Genomic DNA, 22392 nt, shown 5'->3' on the forward strand with positions numbered 1-22392 from the left:
ACACTCTTGAAAAGACAGCACAGGTGTCAGAAAAGGTCACTGTGGTCAGACTGAGCAGGTGAGCTAAGAAGGGAATCAGGGAAAATAGTGACAGTCTCAGTGAAGATGGCCTGATCCTCTACCTAATCACATGAGCCGAGGTGTGAAAACGGGTGTGGGTCACAATCAGCCAGGGCTTACCCGAAACCCTGGCTGATTAGGTAGAGGATCATCAGGGGGTCCTTTGTCCCTCTTTGGGGGGAAACTCCTACTGGGTTTAAATCTGGGACTCTCCACCATTTGACCTTAGAACTGAAGAAGCTTCTCGGATGAGAGGTGAAACATCTTCAAGCAACTTAAACAAGTCCAGACACTTTTCTTTCCAAGCTCCTTAGACTAATTGATTAGGACATAATAATGCTGAGCTGCACATTTGAAACATGAAAACATCCGTTTGCATTACCAATTATTTTATCTACATGTTCTATTCTTTATTCAGATTTGAAAACTGCAGTTTGTCAGAGATCAGCTGTGCTGCTCTGGTCAGTGCACTGAAGTCCAACCCCCCTTATCTAAAACACGTGGATATAATAGGAAACAACCTGGAGGATTCAGGAATGAAACAGCTGTGCGATTACCTGGAGAGCCCACACTGTAGACTGGAGACTTTAAGGTCAGTTCACTCTTTACTGAGGAACAAAACATATTTCTTTAGATTCTGTTTGTCAGTGTGACAAAAAAATTGAAACATTGATATCAAATCTGCAGAGCAAACACTCACATATACAAAGTGTGGAGGAGGAAGTATTATGTTTTGTTATTTTGATTTATTATTTTGTTATTATTGGTATTACTGTCATTACTGTTGCATCATAAACATATAGCAAGCATATGTATACAAGAGGTATTGATATTGCATTCAAATGTTCAAATATATTGGTATCATATTAGTCTTTATTACAGGTCCAAGAAGAACCACTTTAAACTATAATTTTAAATGTTTTAATGCTTCTATGATCTCAGTGTTTCTGTGTAGAGGGCAGAGACAGGAAGTTATAGGCTTTTGAAGTTGCAGGCTTTTGCAGAAGTGAAACTGAAACCAGAGTTTAACTGCAAGTTAAGAGCATTATTATTATAGTTAAGAGCATTATTATTATTATTATTGTTATTATGCATGTATCGTTGATTAACACACACGCTTAGAGGGATCACTGATAGGGGAAAGTTCAAATTGCTTTGCTTGGGGTTGCTGTTAGACTATATTAGGAGGAGCAAACATATTGGTAGATCTGAGAAGGGAGAACTTTTGTTATGAAAATGATTTTAATCTTTTATACATGATTGCATTTGAGCTTATTAAAGAGCTGTGGCTCCTGGTCACGTGAAGGTCAGAAGTGTAACGGGTGAGATGTGAGAGCATTTAAGGACGAGACACACATACAGACACAAATAGTGAGAGGTCATGACACGTACGCAGTACACAGCACGCACGCGCCCCCGCACGTGCACACATACACACCATAATAGATCTATTTTGGTAGGGCAGAAGTGAAGATGTATTTTTGCTGCAAATGCAGAATTGTGCCGACGTACTTAGAGGAAGTGCAACAGATCTCCCACAGGAGATAAGCGACAGCGAAGACGAGCTGAGGGGAAGCACCGACCCGAAGACTATGTTCTTTTAAAACTATGTTAAAGTTCACGGAACATTTTGTGGTTTAGGCTGACGTATGCTTTGTTTAAATCTGCCTACCAACAGAAAAGGGGGCTGTACTATCTTAACCCTATAAAACTGTTGTCTGAATATGGTAAAGACAGTTCAATACTGATTGGGTTGTTGAACTCACACATGTGTTTATTAAAATACTGTCTAATTGCACACTGGACCGGATCTGTGGCTATTTATGGATTCCTCTCTCAACAATGAACCTTAACATTTGGGGGCTCGTCCGGTGAGAGAGGGGAATGGTGTAGACGGAGAGATCCGGGGTCCGTGGTAATTGGACGGGCAGACGGTAATCAGTGGTGAAAGTGAGCAGGCATTCCCCGGGGCATTTAAAGGTAAGACACTGCCTGTTGAAATATATTTCCAAAAGGTGTCACATTGGGCATGTCAAATTAAAAGTCTACTCACTGTAATTACTGGTGAATGTCTGTTTTTTAATTTTGCTGAAATTTTTATGAAGTTTACCGGTTGAAGTAATGATAATGAAGTATAAGTGACAGTACTGAGTAATGAGAATAAAGGAATGAAAAGAGAAAGCAGTTGGACTGCTAAGCGAACTCTTAGAATGATAGGGAATTTGGTCATTGTGTGGGTTCAAGTCCCGTTGGTCATTTGGTCTACGTGTGATGGTCATTTTTGTGGGTTAGAGTCCCCTATGTCCACAACGGGAGATCTGCCTCAATCTTAATCCTGCTTCGGGTGTAGATTGTTGTTTCAAATTATTATAAATTTTTCTAGGACGACAGCGGCGTCTGTTAAGAAGCGCATTTTCTCGGAGGTAACGCTCCCTCCTGGATAAAGACGTTTATCCTTGACCTAGCGGCGACTAATGGGATAGTACGGTACGACAAACCGGGGAGAACTGGGGAACCTCCAAAATTGCTAGAGGTTCAAGTCCTCTATTTTTGCGCTTATTGGGTATGCTGGCAAATTAAGTTAGGTTTAGAAATTTGGACAGGACAGTCTGGGACCGCCCTGGTGAATTGAGCACAAAAAGTCTGGGACTGATCGGTTGGAGCCGTTATGTTATATTTCTCGAAATTACATAGGATTTAAGAGGCCTAGAATCTGTGCAGTTGTAATTAAAGACGTCTGTAATATAAAAAATGAGATCTATGAGTAAGATTAGTCTCTGTGTCAGCAATGCACAGCCGGATGTGCACTGATGGTGTGTGTAAATGCAAATGAGGAGCGGTGACGCGCATGCAGAGTGTTGCTTTCGGTTTCGAGAGTATGGAGCTTCATAACTGTTGTTTGCAAATATTGCTAAATGCCTGTAAGTAAGATGCTGGTTTTGCTCATTAGAATTGTATAAATACAGTTCGAATATACTAGTGTGGATGTTTAGTAAGTGACTGAATTTTGATAGATGTATATATCTTGAGCCATAAAGGCTGGTGTGTTTTATTTTTTCAGTTATGTGTGTGTGGGTAGAAGCTGTGAGGACGATGAGAGGTTTCAGTTTTCTTTTTCTTTTTTCTTTTGACTTGCTCTTTCTGATCATGGAAGGCATGTCCAAGATACTCGCATGAAAGCGTATTTCGAGTGATTTTAACCGTGTGAATGCTGTCAGTATTTGATTTAAGTGACTCTGCATGATTTGTCTGAGTGAGTGGAAAATGGAAGTTTGAGAGAGAAAAGGCAGTGTGTGTGAGACGATTTATGGCGTCTGAAAGAGGTTAGAACGTTTAAAAAGTGTGTATGAAATAAAGGAGTGTGAAATATATTTCTTTTGTGATGTAAAGTAGGATGTTTTAAAGTTTGAAAGTGCTTTTAATTCAAGAAATGCATGAGTGATGGCAGGGGCGATTCTAGGATCAGAGCTTTGGGGGTGCTGAGCACCCAGAGAGCTGCCCAGCCAGGCAAAATAAACTTTACACGTCACGATGAGACGTCTTCCCTGTCTCTGTGAGTCCCTGCAGCCTTAAATGTCTCCAGTTGTCCCGAGTTCTCTATGGTTGTCTCCTTGGTGCATTTAAACCCCTGTTCCTCCCTGTCCTCGTCGTCTGTTGTCTTCGTTTCCGTTATCAGTCATCATAATTTTACCCTCTCTGTGCAAGTCTGTAAATTTCTTTATTAAATCATAAGATTCTTAAATTCATCAAGTCTCTCTGTGCCTGGGTCCTCGTCACAAAACATGACATCACTGTTTTGTACGTTTTAACACAATTTAATCCCCACATCTGTGAAAGAAAGGCAAAACACTTTTTTGAAAAGTCTGTAACAAAATCATAAATCTGATCAAGTTTATTTAAATGCCGCAAAAGAAGAATGGATTGGAATATAAAAAAATACATATCCTAACCTTAATTACTGGGGGAGAATAATGAATGATGCTGATAGTGAGTAAAAAGTAAACTGAGTGCATTTTTTGGACAGAGATTCACTTTTAATGTGTATGTATAATATAATACAGATACATAAAAAAATACTCCCAAAACAGAATAAATTATTACAAAATATTAATAAAAAAATATAAAAATGGAGGCAACTTTGCCTGTGGTACAGTGTATACAATGTATGTAAAAATCTTTACTGAAGATACTAATTTGACTAATTTAATAATACTAATTTTGTGTTGTAAGATTTATGAGTTTCATGCTTCCGTAGTGGTACTTGGGAGAGCTTGACATTTTCCCAATGGTACACACTGTAAAAAGTTTGAGAAACACTGATAAGTGTATGTGTGCTTTTGGAAAACATTTAAAGCTGCAGTACAGAATCTTTGAAACAAGCTAGCTTAAAACATTTTTAGAATATAAACAGAGCACTCTGCTTCTCTTTACAGCTCCTCACTCCACCAGGGCTGTTTGGCACTTTCTGATTCAGTGCGCAAATGTGGTGCACGGTTTGCGTCAGTCATTCAGACAACTGGACGGTCCAAAAGTTGGCCTACCTCTCCCCAATCAATGATAATGTTATGTTGGAATGTTGTTGAAGAGGGTCAAAAATGTTTCAACCCAGTTTGTTTTGCAGATTCTGTATAGCAGCTTTAATATAGGGAGAACGCAACTTCCTGATTGTGTGAGTAAAATCAGGTTTTTTCTCTTTGTCAGTTTAATAGTTTCTGTTTTGCCTGTCACTGTTCCCTGTCTGTTTTCTTACCTGCTTCTTCCTGACCCTGTACTTTCTCCTCACGTTCCCCTCTTTCCTCTCTCCCTCTTTGGACTGACAATCATACACAAATAGATTGTATTCAATTAGATGAAAAATTACATTAATATGAAAAGAATACTAATAAGATCACTAACAAAAAGTCCTCTCTCAGTCTACTTTCAACCAAAAGGCAAATAACCAAACCACATGAACATCTAATAAAAGATATAAATATTGAAACACTGATCCAACATTATCCTTTATTGATGGATCATTTGATCTTACACTTTTACCTGAATGTTGTACCTTCTTTTTTGAAAAAAACTTCCTTATATCCATTATGAACCTGGCTGTCTCTCTGTACACAACCCCCCCCCCCCCCACACACACACACACACACCACACAACAGGAGTTATAAGGTTAATGGGCATTCAGTCAGTTAGCTAGTTAGTATCCATTTACAAAAACAGGACAGTGGTAACAACAGAAGCTACGGACAATTTTAAGTTTTAGATTTTAAATAGGCTGTATAAATTTCAGTGGGAGCAACAGGACGGTCAAATGTCGCTGATTTTACTACAGAGTAGGACGGATTGTAGAGTAGCAAACATCGTCGGAAAACAAGTTTTCAACACTGCAGGTTACCTGGGTGTAATGTTTTTCAGCTAAAAAGAAACATGGTCTGACTCCTACCGAACTATATAAAGAGTAACTGAAGGTTAAATGTAGCTAATATGTCCTGTTTTCAGCCAGTCACTTACACCTCCGCTCCGCTGCGTCTCAGAGTAGCTGGAACAAACCATTTTGGGAGGGGGGGGTTATCTATACTTTTGTTGTTGAAATGTTACGTCTCAACCAAGTACTGTATGCTTTTTATATTTTTAGTAGTGTGTCACAAAAACAGCAAATATTGTCAAAAAAGTAAGAAATCTTTGGTGGTGCTTTGATTCAGGCTACGTCCACACGTACCCGGGTATTTTTGAAAACGCAGATTTTTCTATGCGTTTGCACCTTTCGTCCACACGTAAACGGCGTTTTCGGTCACTGAAAACGGAGATTTCTAAAAACGCCTGCCAGGGTGGATATTTTCGAAAACTCCGTTTTTGCATTTACGTGTGGACGAGGAAAACGGAGAAAACGCAGCGTCATAGGTGTGCGCCTTTTTTGACGTCACACTGTGCGCCACGTTATTGTTTCGGTGAAATTAATTTCTACAATACTGTTACCGTTAATTGTACTCTCTGCGGTGTTTAAATGCTTACATATACACACACAGTTACTGTCCCTCCACACATACGACTCGGTTCTGCTTCTATGCCCCATCTTTGTTTACTATTTCCCACCGAGGCTCCTAGACTTCTGATTGGCCAACATTTCTACACGGTTAGGAATATATCGCCACCTGCTGCTTTGGCATGTTCCTAGCAGCGTTTTCCTTCATTTCTGCCTTTACGTGTGGACGGGATTATTTTTAAAAACGAAAACGGAAAATCTCCGTTTTCAAAAATACCCGTGTACGTGTGGACGTAGCCTCATTTTGGGGGTGCTGAAGCACCCCCAAAAATGGGCTAAAATCGCCCCTGAGTGATGGTATGAGAGGTTGAGTTTATTTTTATGTTTGAAAGAGCTCTATTTAAAAGTGTGAGTGAAATGAAGGTGTATTGTTTTTTAGATCAAGATTTAGTAGAATTAAAGAGGGTTTTTAGACTATAAATACAAAGAGAGACAGACTCTGTAGAGAACAGGAAATAGTGAACAGGAACTCTGCATGCCCATAAAAGGAACTGAGTGTGTACAGAAAGAACACAGAGAGACAGATGAGGCACATGAAGCAAATGAAGCCTTTAAGAAAAAATGAATATGATACTAATTGTATGCTTTAGTGTGTCAATACAGGTGGACGTCTCTCAACTTTGGAACCTTGAGTGCAGCACCATTGGGAGAAAATAAGCCAGGCTTTGGCTCGAAATTGTGCAGCTTGATCTCTCACTTTGTCTTTGACCCTGAGAAGAAGCTTAAAGGCCAGTCAATCGCCTGATGAAGACCGACAGAACATCGTGGACTTGAAGAATTAACTGAAGCTAAAAGCAGTGCAAGCGAAAGCAGTAACACTGACCGGCTCACTCCTTGGCGGCTGCTTATCGGGGCCTGGAGCCTGGGGCTCGCTCGGGCCACTTCGGAGGCGGGGTGCCCTCGGCCTCTCGGCCCGGGGCTCGGTCACTCAGGCACAGCTGGCTGCCGGCGGAGCTCACGGGCACGTCACTGCAACCCCCCTGGCTTCTGCTCCGCGGCTGCTGAGTGACCCCTCATCTGGGACTCTCCTCAGCTCTTTCTGGGATAGTGACGCGGCTGCCCCTCTGTTGGTCTTCCTTGGTCTCTTGTGTTCTGGGGGCCTCTGGATGTCTGGAGTTTTGATCTCCTCCATACCTGCTTCATGCCCTGGAGGACGGGGCAGTGGCCCCCCACACCCTCTAGCAGATCATTACATGAAGGAACCTTTTAAAAACAAGCGCGTTCATGCTCACAGGTGTACACACAGGTGATCACACACAAACTACACCCTTTTTGGCTCTTACCTCAAAGCACACTGTGCGCTGTCGATCTTACGTGCTGCACAATAATGTTTAATATTTAGTATTTACTGTCATATTCCCATAGATCATTGTGATGTTGTTTATTACTCTCGTTTTCTTCTGCTTGCTTTCTCTTTTTCTCAACAGGTGATCCAGATGATCGATATATGTATTTTTTTGTCTGCTTATTCTGTTGGTTTTTGGTTTTTTGCCCTTTTTCCCCGTCCCTCTTCCCCGCTGTTTTTCTTTCCCTCTTTCTTTCTCCCCTTTCTTTCCCCCAGTTAAGTCTGTCCCGTATTCAGCAAGTGAAAATAAAATAAACAATAAAAGGTGAATCAAATGGACCATTACGGCAAGGCTGGGATGGTCAATTTGGTAAAGTAAATCCGTTGGGCATCTTTCTTCGCCTTTAGACAATAATTCTGATGGCAAAAGAACCAAACGGGACAGGTTAATAAAAAAAAAAAAAAAAAAAAAAAAAAAAAAAAAGAGCAGCAAAAGGAAATAAAATGATATATTAAAACAGGGTATAACACGGGAAACGTGGGTTCTGAAATGCTGTTAGAGTTCAGCTTTTAGCTATGATGAAGTTTATCTAGGAGCAATTAACTATGTGTTTACACGTAATGATTAAAGTGGTTGTTTTTTCTTTGATCCTTTAGTAGAATAAGTAGTTTTCTTGTGATAGGTGACTTTAGATGAGAGGCGCCTGCAGCAGCAGCGACAGTTTTGTGTACAGGATGTGGGTGATCAGATAAGGAACAACAGGAAACATATGGCAGCAGTGCTGTAAGACTGTTAAAATGCTGTAGATTGAGATGAGTGATGTTTAAGATTATATAGGAATAAAAGTCAAAAACCAAATACGAAATTAGGTTCATGTTTTGTGTAATATTAGGTTGAATCAAGTTTGAATAAAGAGAGCACTTGAGGAACAGAGTAAGTTAGAGCATAGTAGGGAGAAGGTTTTTATCCATCACAGTTAAGGTGAATCTAGTCTTAGACTAGGATCTACTCCGTGAATTATTAGTTTCGGTCATGCTTTTATTTGTTTTGGTGACCTCTGGATGTTATCCAGAGGTCAAGAGAGGAAGTGTGGAGGAGGAAGTATTATGTTTTGTTATTTTGATTTATTATTTTGTTATTATTGGTATTACTGTCATTACTGTTGCATCATAAACATATAGCAAGCATATGTATACAAGAGGTATTGATATTGCATTCAAATGTTCAAATATATTGGTATCATATTAGTCTTTATTACAGGTCCAAGAAGAACCACTTTAAACTATAATTTTAAATAGTGATGGTAAATTTGATTCTTTTTACTGAATCGAGTTTTAATGAGTCACTCACCAAAGTGAATCGGGTTTTTTGAGTCATTTGAGTCACTGAGTCAGTTGACCAGAGAGTGCAAAAAATGTACATTTTCACTCAAACTTAATTTGTTTCTCTTTTAATGTATATCCTACTGCTAAGATGAGTAATTCTTAAAGAAAACAACTATTTTATATAGCAAAAAAGAGCAAAAGAATTTCTAAAGGGAACATTTCTTTTGTTTATTTTTATTTTATTAGTATTTTCCTTACATGTGTCAAATATATATTTTCTCATCTAAATGTCCACTGAGCTGTGAGCCAGGGGGCGGTAGTGCGCCTTAACATTGGTTGTCAACCAAGAAGAAGAAGAAGTAGCTGCGAGCCAGGAGGGAGGGGGTGAGTGAGTCATGAGGATTCGCTCGCTCTATGATTCAGCACAGGAGGGAGGGGGTGAGCGAGTCATGAGTGATTCGCTCGCTCTATGATTCAGCACAGGAGGGAGGGGGTTAGCAAGTCATGAGTGATTCGCTCGCTCTATGATTCAGCACAGGAGGGAGGGGGTGAGCGAGTCATGAGTGATTCGCTAGCTCTATGATTCAGCACAGGAGGGAGGGGGTTAGTTAGTCATGAGTGATTTGTTTCCCCTACGATTCAGCGCAGGAAAGGAGGGGGTGAGTAGCTCAAATGTGCTGTTAGCATGTTAGCAGAGCGATGCTACTGTGAACCGAGGAGCTATTGTCTTGATGTGAGCTTCTACTCAGGGTTTTTTCTTCCAGTTCAGAGCAGAAATGTTTTTGTTAAGATACTGGATGTTGTGTTTTTCTTCACAATTTGAATTATAAGCTAGATATATTTCTACTAATGAAATTAGTTTGCTAACAGCAACAGGGATGAGTCAGTGAGTCAGTTGCGCTTGTGAATCATGATTCACGAGTCAGTAAAGTGATTCTCGAGTATTGAACGATTTGTTCATGATTCGCGCATCACTAATTTTAAATGTTTTAATGCTTCTATGATCTCAGTGTTTCTGTGTAGAGGGCAGAGACAGGAAGTTATAGGCTTTTGAAGTTGCAGGCTTTTGCAGAAGTGAAACTGAAACCAGAGTTTAACTGCAAGTTAAGAGCATTATTATTATAGTTAAGAGCATTATTATTATTATTATTGTTATTATGCATGTATCGTTGATTAACACACACGCTTAGAGGGATCACTGATAGGGGAAAGTTCAAATTGCTTTGCTTGGGGTTGCTGTTAGACTATATTAGGAGGAGCAAACATATTGGTAGATCTGAGAAGGGAGAACTTTTGTTATGAAAATGATTTTAATCTTTTATACATGATTGCATTTGAGCTTATTAAAGAGCTGTGGCTCCTGGTCACGTGAAGGTCAGAAGTGTAACGGGTGAGATGTGAGAGCATTTAAGGACGAGACACACATACAGACACAAATAGTGAGAGGTCATGACACGTACGCAGTACACAGCACGCACGCGCCCCCGCACGTGCACACATACACACCATAATAGATCTATTTTGGTAGGGCAGAAGTGAAGATGTATTTTTGCTGCAAATGCAGAATTGTGCCGACGTACTTAGAGGAAGTGCAACAGATCTCCCACAGGAGATAAGCGACAGCGAAGACGAGCTGAGGGGAAGCACCGACCCGAAGACTATGTTCTTTTAAAACTATGTTAAAGTTCACGGAACATTTTGTGGTTTAGGCTGACGTATGCTTTGTTTAAATCTGCCTACCAACAGAAAAGGGGGCTGTACTATCTTAACCCTATAAAACTGTTGTCTGAATATGGTAAAGACAGTTCAATACTGATTGGGTTGTTGAACTCACACATGTGTTTATTAAAATACTGTCTAATTGCACACTGGACCGGATCTGTGGTTATTTATGGATTCCTCTCTCAACAATGAACCTTAACAAAAGACACTATTTATTGTATCTTTTCTCACTGTCATAATATAAAGATGTAAAAAATAAGTTTGTTCCTACCCTTTATTTGTCTTGTCCTTCCAACAGACTGACTTCTTTGCTTTAGATTCTGTACTGTGGTGAGTAATATTGAGATATTTTAGCTGGATTAATTAATGTTAGAAAATGAAAGGTTATTTTAAGATTAGTATTATTATTGTATTGTTTTTTGTATTCTTATTTATTGTGACAAAAAATCTTGTCAGTATGTGGATAAAACACAGTAAACATGACTGTGCCCATGAAGCATATGCAACAATCTTTTTAAGACAAATCTTTTTCAATCTTTCACAGGTTGAGACACACAGTGATGCCTACAGAGTGATCCTTGAAGTCAAAGACTGATTCTACCCAGACGTCTTCAATCTGTTGCAGAGTGTACAAAGACAGACAAAGACAGTGTGGCCTTAACTCCAACTGCCTTTCCATGCTGGATGACTCTTATGACTCCAGTGGATGTGTCAGTACTGACATAATCACATTCCTAAGCTCTGAGACATTCAGATACATTCAGAAACAACTTTCATTGCATTCATTTCACATGCAAGGATGCACTGAGGAGACCACAGTAAGAATGCTGTGCACTCAAAAAGCAGAGATGCCCATGCAAACTAGAGGATCAAAGGACTGTCCTTTGATCTGAAAGAGTCACTAAGCTCTGGAACAAGTGCTGGAATATGTTATTGGCAAAACTGATCACTTATTTTCTGCCTCTATCAAATCTCCTGAGTTGAATGTTACTTTTACTTTTACAGTGGCTGCTCTCCAGCTGGTCTTGAGGCCAGGCTTTGCTTGGGCAGGTCCTGCTTTATTACTTTGCTATGAAGCATTGTAGTAATTTCAGGGTGCACATTATCGTGCTAGTGGTGTTGCATTAGTGCTCCAGCAGTGTGTTAGTCAGTGCTGTGTTATATTACAGTTCAAAAACATGTGTGTCACATGTTTACTGTGTTGAATGGTAATCTGCGCACTACTGAGAAAAGACAGATAGTTAAAGAAGCATGGTGCAGTAAAAAGTAACACCCCGCTCACACCTCTTAGCTTGTTCCACATTTTGACATTTTCTGTAAAATGAACATGAGATAATTGTGAAGACATCACATGAATAATAAACATAACAGCATAAAATATTATAAAAGACATGTTCATTAAACATTGTGCAGTTATATCAAGCAAAAGTAAAGCTTATAAAACAATTGTATTGCCATTGTAATTTTTTTCATGTTACTCCAACAGATTATTTTTTTTCAGTGTGTACACATGTGCAGAACGACACTTAGTAGAATGTTAAGGTTCAAATGTTGAGGAGGAATCCAAAATAACCGCAGATCCGGGGTGGTGCAATTAGACGACATTTTAATGAATACACGCGCGCGGAGTCCGAACGCTGTGCAGATTTCAGCGTCGAACTACTTTACAATAGTCAGAACAAAGACTTTATAGGGTTGGCAGTCTTCCTGTTGCCAGGCAGACTCAAACAAAGCATACGTCACTCCAAAACCACAAACGTTCAGTTAACTTTGAACACAGTTTTAAACAGAACATCATCTTCACGTCGAAGCCAGGTGCTTCCCCTCAGCTCGTCTTCGCTGTCGCTTATCTCTGGGACATCTGGTGTACTTCCTGGAACAGGCTAACACGTACGCACCCCGACTTTGCAGTCGCAAGCAAAACATGATTAAACTCTTACCTATATAAATGAGTCTATCTAATATGTATGTGTATGTGTGTCAGCTTCTGCTGCCCTCTGTTTCACCCTTCACTTCATCAGCTACACCTTGTAACCTTTCCACTAGACAGAAGGCCAGCACAACTGAAACTCTGTGTGTGTATGTCTCGTCTGTCTGTGCGTGCACGCTGCATGTGCTCTCTGAACCTTAGTTGACCTCAACTTAGGCAACCAGGCTAAGGCCATCCTGTGTGTAATGATCTTGACTTACATGTAAAATATATAAAACAAATGTTTCAATCTAATACAACTTCTTAAAGCTTAATCAAAGATATTAATGCATAATAAAACACCCTACTCTTGGCTTGCACTCAGACTCTGCTTTCAGTTTCACTTTTGCAAAGCCTGCAACTTCAAAAGCCTATAACTTCCTGTCTCATTTTGGAGTTACTCTACGTGGGGCCTTTTCTTTCACCATGCAGTCTGCATAAACATTTAAGATTATAAATTCAACTTAACAGTTTGAAGTGGTTATAACTGGACCTGTAATAAAGACTGATATAATACCAATATATTTGAACATCTGAATGCATCTGCATGCAGCATCACTATTAATAATGAAATGGTAATGATGATTATAGAAATAGCAGCAAATAATAGCAGCAAAACATTTCACCACTCTGGACAAGAACAAAAGGAAATCCATCACTAAGTCTTTTTGCAGTAATGAGGCATTCTGGACTCTCAGCACATTGTTTTCACCCTGGACTTGAGTAAAACCAACAGAGCAAACAGACTTAATGTTAAATATCTCTGTGCAGGTGTGTAAGCTTTATTTCAGTCTGTTCATTTCAGCATGAGAGCTGAGGGAACACAATAGAATAGAATCAAACTTTAATAATCCTTTGGGGACCTCCAGTCTAAGAAACTATGATCCTAAGAATACAACAGCAGTTCACATTAAATACAAATGAGTAAAATGTGAAGCAGGAACAAAGCCAGCCAGACGGAGCTGGCTACACTACACAGCTGCTCTGAAAGGACTGCAGTCCCTGCTGCTCTTTATACTTGATTTCCTACAGGGGCCTCTATGAACACTCAGTTATTACCTCTGTTCTCTCCTCTTTACTCTTTTAATGGGAATTATGGTAAACAGGTTGGTGTGTGCTGACAGTGGATGAGCTGTGTCTTGATGATTCAGCGTGGTTTAGATGGCAGCAGCTTATGTGTAGATGCTCCAACTGGGAGATGTTATTGAGAGGTTGAGTGCTTTATCCAGCAGAGACTGACAGATTGATGAAAGTAAGAGCAAATGACTGTCAGTGATGCAGAGTGAACTGCTCTAAGAATAGTTCCTCTGTCACAGAGCGTAGAGTCCAGCATCATCCCCTTTGTGTCACTCTGAATCTGACAGAGGGTCATCGATGTATGTGGACTGCTCTGCTGCTCCTCTGTCCTTCTACACACTCTCTGTAGACACACTGAGACTCCTCCACACCTTCTCCTTCACACCCATATCTTCCACCTCCATTTTTACTTCATCTTTTAATTCAATTAAATATTCCAAAGCCAGAATGATTCTGCAGATTATTGCTATTCATGACACAACAAAATATGCAGTCATGTAAAGAACGCAAAAACTGCTTCACTGTCTGTGAACTATTGTAAAAGCGGCAGTTACTACTGCGTTGCTTTGTGTTGCAGCACCACCCTGTGGAATGATGACAAATTTCAGTTGTTGTTTACTGAAACTGCAATAGATAGACAGACCAATTCCACAAGAATTAAATAAAACATACATATGGTTAAAGTCAGAGTTTTTTTTTTTTTTGGTGCCTAATTGTGATTGACTCAAAGGTTTCTTAAAGGTGCCAGTTGCCTCTCTTCACAGAGAAGTCGATCAAAAGAAGATATGAACAACAACAGGTGTTTGTCCCACATAAAACATATATTGAGACAAAACAAAACTACTAAACACTCGAACAAATAAACAAGCACATTTCACATTTTTTATTTTTTTATTTTTTAATTCCATTTCACGCTATATGGTAGGGTGACAATATTTTGATTTCCAAAAAAAAGAAGACACTTGGCCCAGTCATGAAGAACTTTGTGTCCTCAGGATTCCCATATACTTGTTTGGCATTCACCTAGGGACCATTTTTGACCCGAGGACACCACAAGGGTTACACGGTGCCTTCTCTGTGCGGTTAAAAACCTCTGGAATTAAATAAGGGTACAGAAATAAGGCCTGATGTGTATGAGAAAAATTACCAGTTCCTGGACCAGTGTTGGTCAAGTTACTTGAAAAAACCCTGACATTTTCGTCAGTCTCGAAAATCCCCCTGGACGCCCCGGACAGAACGTGAAAAGTGGACATGTCCGGGGAAAAGACGACGATTTGTCACCCTACTATAGGGAGATCAGTGCAGATGTAGACGTACAGATCGTAATGGATTCTGCAAAAAAGAAGAATGATTACATTATAGCCTATTCAAAGCTGGTGTCTGGTTACAGTCTGACTGTTCTTCTTGCCTAATTGTTTGACTCAAAGGTTTCTTGAAAGTGCCAGTAGCCTCTCTTCACAGGAAGGTAGATCAAAAGAAGATATAGAGAAGATGTGTTTGTCATTAATAGAAGTTTACATTAATACATGCATAAATGCACTGAGAAATTATTCATCCTTTTTTCAGCTTTCTAAACATCAATATCATCTTTAGTATTATAGCCCAGAGTTGACAAGCTACCTGTAGGAAAACAAACGTAGACGCCACAGTTCAAAAAGCTGAAATTCCAGTGTTTTGGTTAAATCAATGAAGACCATCCATCCATTCGCTTCCGCTTATCCTTTTCAGGGTCGCGGGAGCCTATCCCAGCTGTCATACGGTGAGAGGCACCCTGGAATGGTCGCCAGTCTGTTGCAGGGATAACACACAGCGAAAGACAACCATTCACACTCACGTTCACTCCCGCATTCACACCTATTGCCCACCTGTGGGTGGTTTTGATTAACCAATTAATCCATGTCTTTGGATGGTGGGAGGAAGCCAGAGTAACCGGAGGGAACCCACGCAAACACGGGGAGAACATGCAAACTCCACTCCCGGCCTGATGGTGGAATTGAACTCAGGACCTTCTTGCTGTGCAGCAACAGTGCTAACCACCCTGCCACTGTGCTGCCTCAAAGGTTTCTTGAAAGTGCCAGTAGCCTCTCTTCACAGGAAGGTAGATCAAAAGAAGATCTAGAGAAGATGTGTTTGTCATTAATAGTAGTTTAAATTAATAAAATAAACATGAAATTCCAGTGTTTTGGTTAAATCTGTAACTGTTACATTTAAAAATGCTTCTACACTTTCTGGCTTTTTAGTCTGCAAACTCTTGCATTTTACAATATATGTATCTTCATAGCCTGCCTTCTCGTTTCTGTCTGGGCAAGTTACATTTACCTGTTAAATGTAACCAAACAGCATCTCTGTAGGAGCATAGCAGTGCTGTTTGTAGCAGTGTTTTGACCCAGAGCTACTTTGTGGCTGCTTAACTTGGATCTGTGTTGTTGTCCTGGGTTTGTGACCCATTATTTGTGTTTTGACTTTTGATTTGGGTTTATTTAATATTCTGTCCCCAGTTTTGGTCCAGCAGGCCTTCTGTTTTGATTCCTCCCTCTGTGTTCCCTGTCTTCTTGTGTCTAGTTTTCTGGGTTGTTTGTATCTCCCTGTGAAGTTCAGGTCCTTGTGCAAGTTTCAGTGTGCTTGTAACTTCCTGTTTTATTTTCACAGTCACAAGTCCTAAAATCATTTCATTACATGTGCACTTTAACATGACTTATAAGTAATTTAATCACATACAGTATCAACTATTTTGTTCTTATTAGATGTAGACTTGACTTAGATTATCCAGTTAGACAGACAGTAATGGGAATGATGAGAATGCTATTAAACTCAGATTCTTCTTTACTTTGATCTGCATCTCCAGTTTACAACGACACGTTACTTTGAATTTTCTATACATTGTATCTGTTATCCATTTTCCTATCCATGGTCTCTCCTTTTCTCCTTTTTGTAAAACTAAACAAACACCAACAACACAGATCATTTTCTTCTCGTCCACTGAGCATAAATAATTGCAAACAGCAACAATATAAATCTAAAATTAGCCTAAATCAAACATAACATTTAGTGAGCTAGTATTATTCATTTACATAACAAGTGAACAAACACATGCTAAAATATATTGAGTAGCAGTGGATATACAAACGATTCATAGCCATACAGCTGAACTAGTAACTCAGTATTCTTACAGTATGCATGTACCACAAATCAAACAGTATGATTATAATACACCAGGAAAACTTACAGGTGTACGTGGGCCAAGGTTTCACTTCTAAGTGCACACTTGTACTGAACCTGCTTTGCATAAGAAGCTTCCCAAGTACCAACTCTGACCACAAGAGGGCGCCAAACCTTACAAAACAAAAGAATATTAACATTAACTTCAAACCATACTGACATATGAACTTCAAGCCACAAATGAATATACTTTAATTCATGTCTAATGCTATTTAAATTCAATTAGATTGATAATTAGCTCAACTTCACATGAACATCCATTTGATCCATGATCTCTTTTTAATTTATTTAAATAGCAATATGTTTCCCTACTTTTTTTATAACTCTGTTTGCTAATCACAACACACTCAGTATAATTTCTTTTATTAAATCATACATGTTAAATTTAGACATTGTGTGAATATTTGCTTAGTCATTCTCACCAAGCACTAAAGTTCTCAGACAAGATCTGGGCTCCGTGCCACTGTTGAATTCCCCGCCTGTAGAAACAATGACAGCACATAAGCAGACACACACACACACACAAAACCATTAGATTTGTTAGACGATAATGTATTAGAACCATTTCATTACTTTAACTGCATTTCTCAGTCATCATTCAATACACTCAAACTTTGATTTAATTTTGATTAAGAATACAAGATGATTTATTAGTAGCAAAAGCAGATGTAAACTCTGTCATAGCATTCTGTATCATTTTAAGCATAAAAATCTGGATTTAAACCCCTTTACCCTGCAATGAGAATTAACCTGGAGATGATTCAATCCCTTTCAATCTCAGGTCTCTAAATAAGAGGTCGACCTTGTTGTCAACATTTATGCTCATACACAGTGCTTATATTGCTGAATGTGTCAAAGTAATTTGTAATTGCATTTCTAAGAAAGTACATGTAAGTTATGGTGTGTGACAGAAAGGTTTGCAGTTACAACACATCTACACTGTTGATTTAATGCAGAAGCATGAATCCACTGTGAGGTGAGCCGGAGTTTGTACCACTCTACTATGTACTATATGCTATTGGAGCGCACTAATGTTGCCTGCATTGTACAGCTGAGATGCAGTGTTGGGTAAGTTACTTTAAAAAAGTAATTAATTACTAATTACTAATTACTTAGTCAATATTGTATTTACAATACTTATCTAATTACTGTGTCAGAAAAGTAACTTAAGTAATTTAACTAAATACGTCTGAAAATCCCTATAAAGCTTGAGTGGACAAACAATAGAAATTAAACTCTTTAAATAATAAATAATTTTTTTAAAGACAGAGACTCTACAGTATGCAGCTTTCTGTGCTGCTGAAGTAAAATCAGGTTTTGCCTGCTTAGCAGGAGTTGCCACGGTGTTATCCATGGATGAACAAGGATCACTCAGAAGTGTTCGTCTATGCTCTGTGTCAGGCGCTTCAGTAGATTACTCGTGCTATTAACAGCAGCCGATAGTTTTTTCTCCCCAGCACATAGCTTACATATTAATGTAAAGTTCTTGTCTGCTTGCTTCAGAAAACTGAAGAGACGGGAATATGTCCATTTCATAAAACAGCCACTCGCTACATCTTCTGCTTTAGAATACGACTATGCAGCAAACTGGTGCGAAACGATGTGCAGCTATTACGTTACATATTAATGTAATATGTAATTAGGGATGGGTATTGATAAGATATTCACGATTCCGATTCCATTTTCGATTCTGTTTAACGATTTGATTCTTTATCGATTCTTTTTTTAAAAGGAGAACACTAAGGTCGATTAGCTTAGAACTTTGTTTTATATCTTCTCTTTGAACAAGATAGAAATTTAGGAGTAACATGGCCTTACAAACCCAACAGTGAGATCTTAAGAGATCCACAGCCTATGACTCTTCAATGGGGTGTCACAGGGTCCCCAGGAAAAAAATTGTAAATGTAAAATAATAAAATAAATGTTCTTCTGTATCAATAACAAAGTGTAACATAAATTATTCTGTAGCAATTACACAGGAATATCCAGTAATGTCCCTGCCTACAATTAAACACATTCACTTACCGAAAATCGGGGACATCTGCTGTGACAAATGGGTGCAAGCCTTTGACCACAAACTTAGTCACTGCTCGGTGACATTCGTCTATCCTGGGCTGAAAGGAGACGCTAACAGTAGACTGCAGCGACAACTGCCGGCATCTGAGCCAGCCAGACTCTGTCTGTCTCTCTCATCATGGTCACCTAAATGCACAGTAATGGCAGGTTTTGTAATAAAGCAGACCGCGCTAACATAATATGCCTTGTTAGTTGATTATTTACCTGCCGCATTAACGGGAGATGACGTGCAAACGTTACCGCTGCTGCTGGGTTGAGATTCACGAGTCCGGAGCGGAATTAAAAACACGACATTCATTTAAGGTTATCGCGTGTTTTGTGAGCAAATGCTTTTGGATATTCGTAGTGTTTCCTCCTTTAAATGAAATATCTACTTTGCAAGTATTGCAAGTTGCCCTGTTGTCATCCGTTCTCGTAAAGTATGACCAAACGGGGCGACTGGAATCGATAAGGGAATCGTTTGCAAAAATGGCAAACAATTCCAAGGAATTGAAACAGTGGGAACCGGTTCTCAACAAGAACCGGTTTTCGATACCCATCCCTATATGTAATGTAATAGCATGTTCTTGTCTGCTTGTTTCAGAAAAGTGAAGAGATGGGAATATTATAATTGGAACAGCACACGAATATTTACAAGCTTGAATTGTGTTGTACATTATTAAACATAATGTGTGTGTGTGGTTTTTGTTTAATTCTACATTGTTTTTTATCTATTTTGCAAACATCAAAAAGTTACAATCAAAGAGACGAAACCATCGCCTCTTTGCTTCCTACCCTCAAGTACATTTTCAGGGCTGTTACTGCCCGGCTCAGCTATAGGGACAAAAGGAGAAAACATGAGAGACTGCCTCGGTCAGTGTCTGAGGTCCGGACTTTATTAACAGTGGCAAACACGAAACATAAAACCGGCAGCGACAAAGCTGGGAGCAATGAGTAGGCAAAAAGCCTGTGCACTTGTCACTACTAACACTCTGGCTGTGTACAACAAACAGAGTGTCTAGAGGCGTCTGACAGAGGGTAACTGGCAGGCTCAGGTGAAGGCATCCCCCTTCACCTGGCACATCGTCCTCCTTTTAACAGCTGCACCGAGCCTTATCCGTCACGCCATTGACTCTCTTCTTTGCCCTGAACTCCAAGGTAGCCAGTCATCTGCGAGCCCAGGACCACAGGAGCTTCCTTACTAGAGTCCTCTTCCTCGTGCTCCGTCTTGGCCGTAAGAACAAAGACAAAGACACACACTCTCTATCACACACAGAAACACAGCACAAGAAGATGCATTGCTGACTTTTTGTGATCCAGGTGGTGTATGTTTATGTTTCTTGAAAGTGTGACAGTTCGTGATATATTGTGCATTTCTATTTGTACTGTATCCTTTTATTACATCTTCCCCTATGCCCCCTATCCCCTCTTCTGTCTCTCCTGCCTTACTCATTGTCATACTGTATACCACATACCACATAACTGAAATAAAATAAATTGAAATTAAGAAATAAACAGGTAAATAAAATCTGAACAAGAGGAGCCTATGGAGAGTTTATAGAGCTGATCGTTGAAAAGCAAAATGTGTTTGGTACAACAGTGTATTCAGATCACAATTCTGATTGCAAAAGCTACCAGAATGGGCAGAATTTAAAAATGAAAATAAAATAAAAATCTCTGACCCACACTCAGTGAACATGTCCTAGCATGACTGGAATGCAGTTCAACAGCTTTTGGTTCAGTAAAAAACATGCGGGTATATGTTCTGTTTCATAAGGTCTCTCTTTCATTATCCTCTTTATAGCCAACACTCATATTAGAAAGAATATAATTTATACATACATATAAGAAATAATTTACTGTATCTCGGCACACACAAAAAAAACCATAAAGTGTGATCTTCAGTTTCATGCGTTTGTACAAACAGTGTGTGAATGTGTGTGTGAATGGGTGGATGACTGGATATGTAACGCGCTTTGGAGTCCTTAGTGCAGAGGTCGGCAACCCGCGGCTCCGGAGCCACATGCGGCTCCTTATACTGCGGCTCCGCGTGGTTTGGGAAAATAAATTAGAAGTATTTTGCTGAAGTGTATTTTATTTGTGTTTAGTTCTTTTTTTAAAAAAAAAAAACTTGTAGTTCTATATTAGAAGATTGTTGTGATTTTGAAATATAAAAATAAAATTATATTTTATTATTTTTTTCATCGCTCAAAATAAGCGTCACACTCGGGGAAGCCGGTGTACCCGCCGAAACGCCGTGCATTTATCGAGACTTTCAACCCCACATAGGCCAATTATGGATCTTCGGATCCACATTATGTCGGCAGCCATTCTCCACTGTGAACTATGTTAAAAACAAACACTGCTCACGCCTCACAGATGACAGCTTACAGTCCTGCGTAAAGATGAAAGCCCCGATTTGCAGATGCTGTGCGCAGAGGTTCGGGACCAGAAGTCTCATTGTAAACATATCACGGCGGACCCGACGATGTTTGCATGAACATGCTTTTCAGCATCTCTTTATTGAGCACTTTTCACACACGGTTGCTGTACGCATACAGGCGGCTGTAGCTTTTCAGCTCACAGCCCGACAACACAACAGCAGAGAGAGCACAGACATTAAGGCGGCGAGGCGTAATTGCGGGTGCCGCTCAGGTGCGTCCGACTCCCATTCAGCGGCACTTCAGACCACGCCCCGCCACACACATTAACCAGGTAAAATAGATATTTAGGCAGAATTTTGCAAATATCTATTTTTTTTAGCGGCATAGTGCTTTTTTTCCAATTACTTTTTAAAAGGGTGGCGGCTCACAACAGTTTTTGTTTGCTACATGGATCATTTTAGTTCAGCTGGGTGTCTTTCCTTTTGTTATATTTCTTTAAGAGTTCAAAATGTGTTAATTACATAAATAAAATGTAATTTTCTCTGTAGCACTTCGTGGATTTCATAAGCAACACACTTTAGTTGCTCTGTGGATTCTTTTAAAAAGCAGTTAAAAACTTTTCTGTTCAAACAAGCCTTTTGTTGATCTACGTATTGTATATTCTTTATTATTATTTACATTTGATCTTTTACATTGTGTATAATGTCTATTGATTGTATTGTTTATTTTAATATTTGTGTACAGCGCTTTGTGACTGCCTGTCTGTGAAAAGCGCTTAATAAATAAAATTTACTTACTTACTGTAGTTGTCCGCACAAAGCACAAAAAACAATATATACAGTGTTATCTTCATTTTAGATTTCAAAAAGTATTTGCGGCTCCCAGTGTTTTCTTTTGCGTGGAAACCGGGTCCAAGTGGCTCTTTGGGTGTTAAAGGTTGCAGACCCCTGCATTAGTGACTAGAAAAGCACTATACAAATACAGGCCATTTACCATTTACCATTTGTTCCTAGTCAGAGGAGAATAAGGAGACATGTTGAAACTGTCACAGCTATCAGAGAACAACACTGTTTGTTTGTTTTTTTATTAGCAAAGTCTTGATAAACTGTGTAATGTATCCTCACTTTTAATACCTCTCTGTCTATTTCTCTACTGAGCTCCTGATTGTATGTTTTACTGTATCAACAGTAAAAACATACCAGAGTTAAAACCATCACATTGTTGTGAATGGGATTAGAGCAGGACTCCCCAAAAAAGAAA

The 22392-nt window shown here is 39.4% G+C and overlaps 1 long non-coding RNA gene across 1 annotated transcript; it reads left to right on the forward strand.

The window, feature by feature from the left end:
* The first annotated feature begins 484 nt into the window (after nt 1-484).
* Nucleotides 485-11722, forward strand: LOC109201461 (uncharacterized). Its single transcript, XR_002061515.2, has 3 exons — nt 485-652; nt 10727-10758; nt 10973-11722. It is a non-coding gene; the product is annotated as an uncharacterized LOC109201461 (long non-coding RNA).
* The last annotated feature ends 10670 nt before the right edge of the window (nt 11723-22392 follow it).

Source organism: Oreochromis niloticus, linkage group LG3 (assembly GCF_001858045.2).
Source record: "Oreochromis niloticus isolate F11D_XX linkage group LG3, O_niloticus_UMD_NMBU, whole genome shotgun sequence".
NCBI lineage: Eukaryota > Metazoa > Chordata > Actinopteri > Cichliformes > Cichlidae > Oreochromis > Oreochromis niloticus.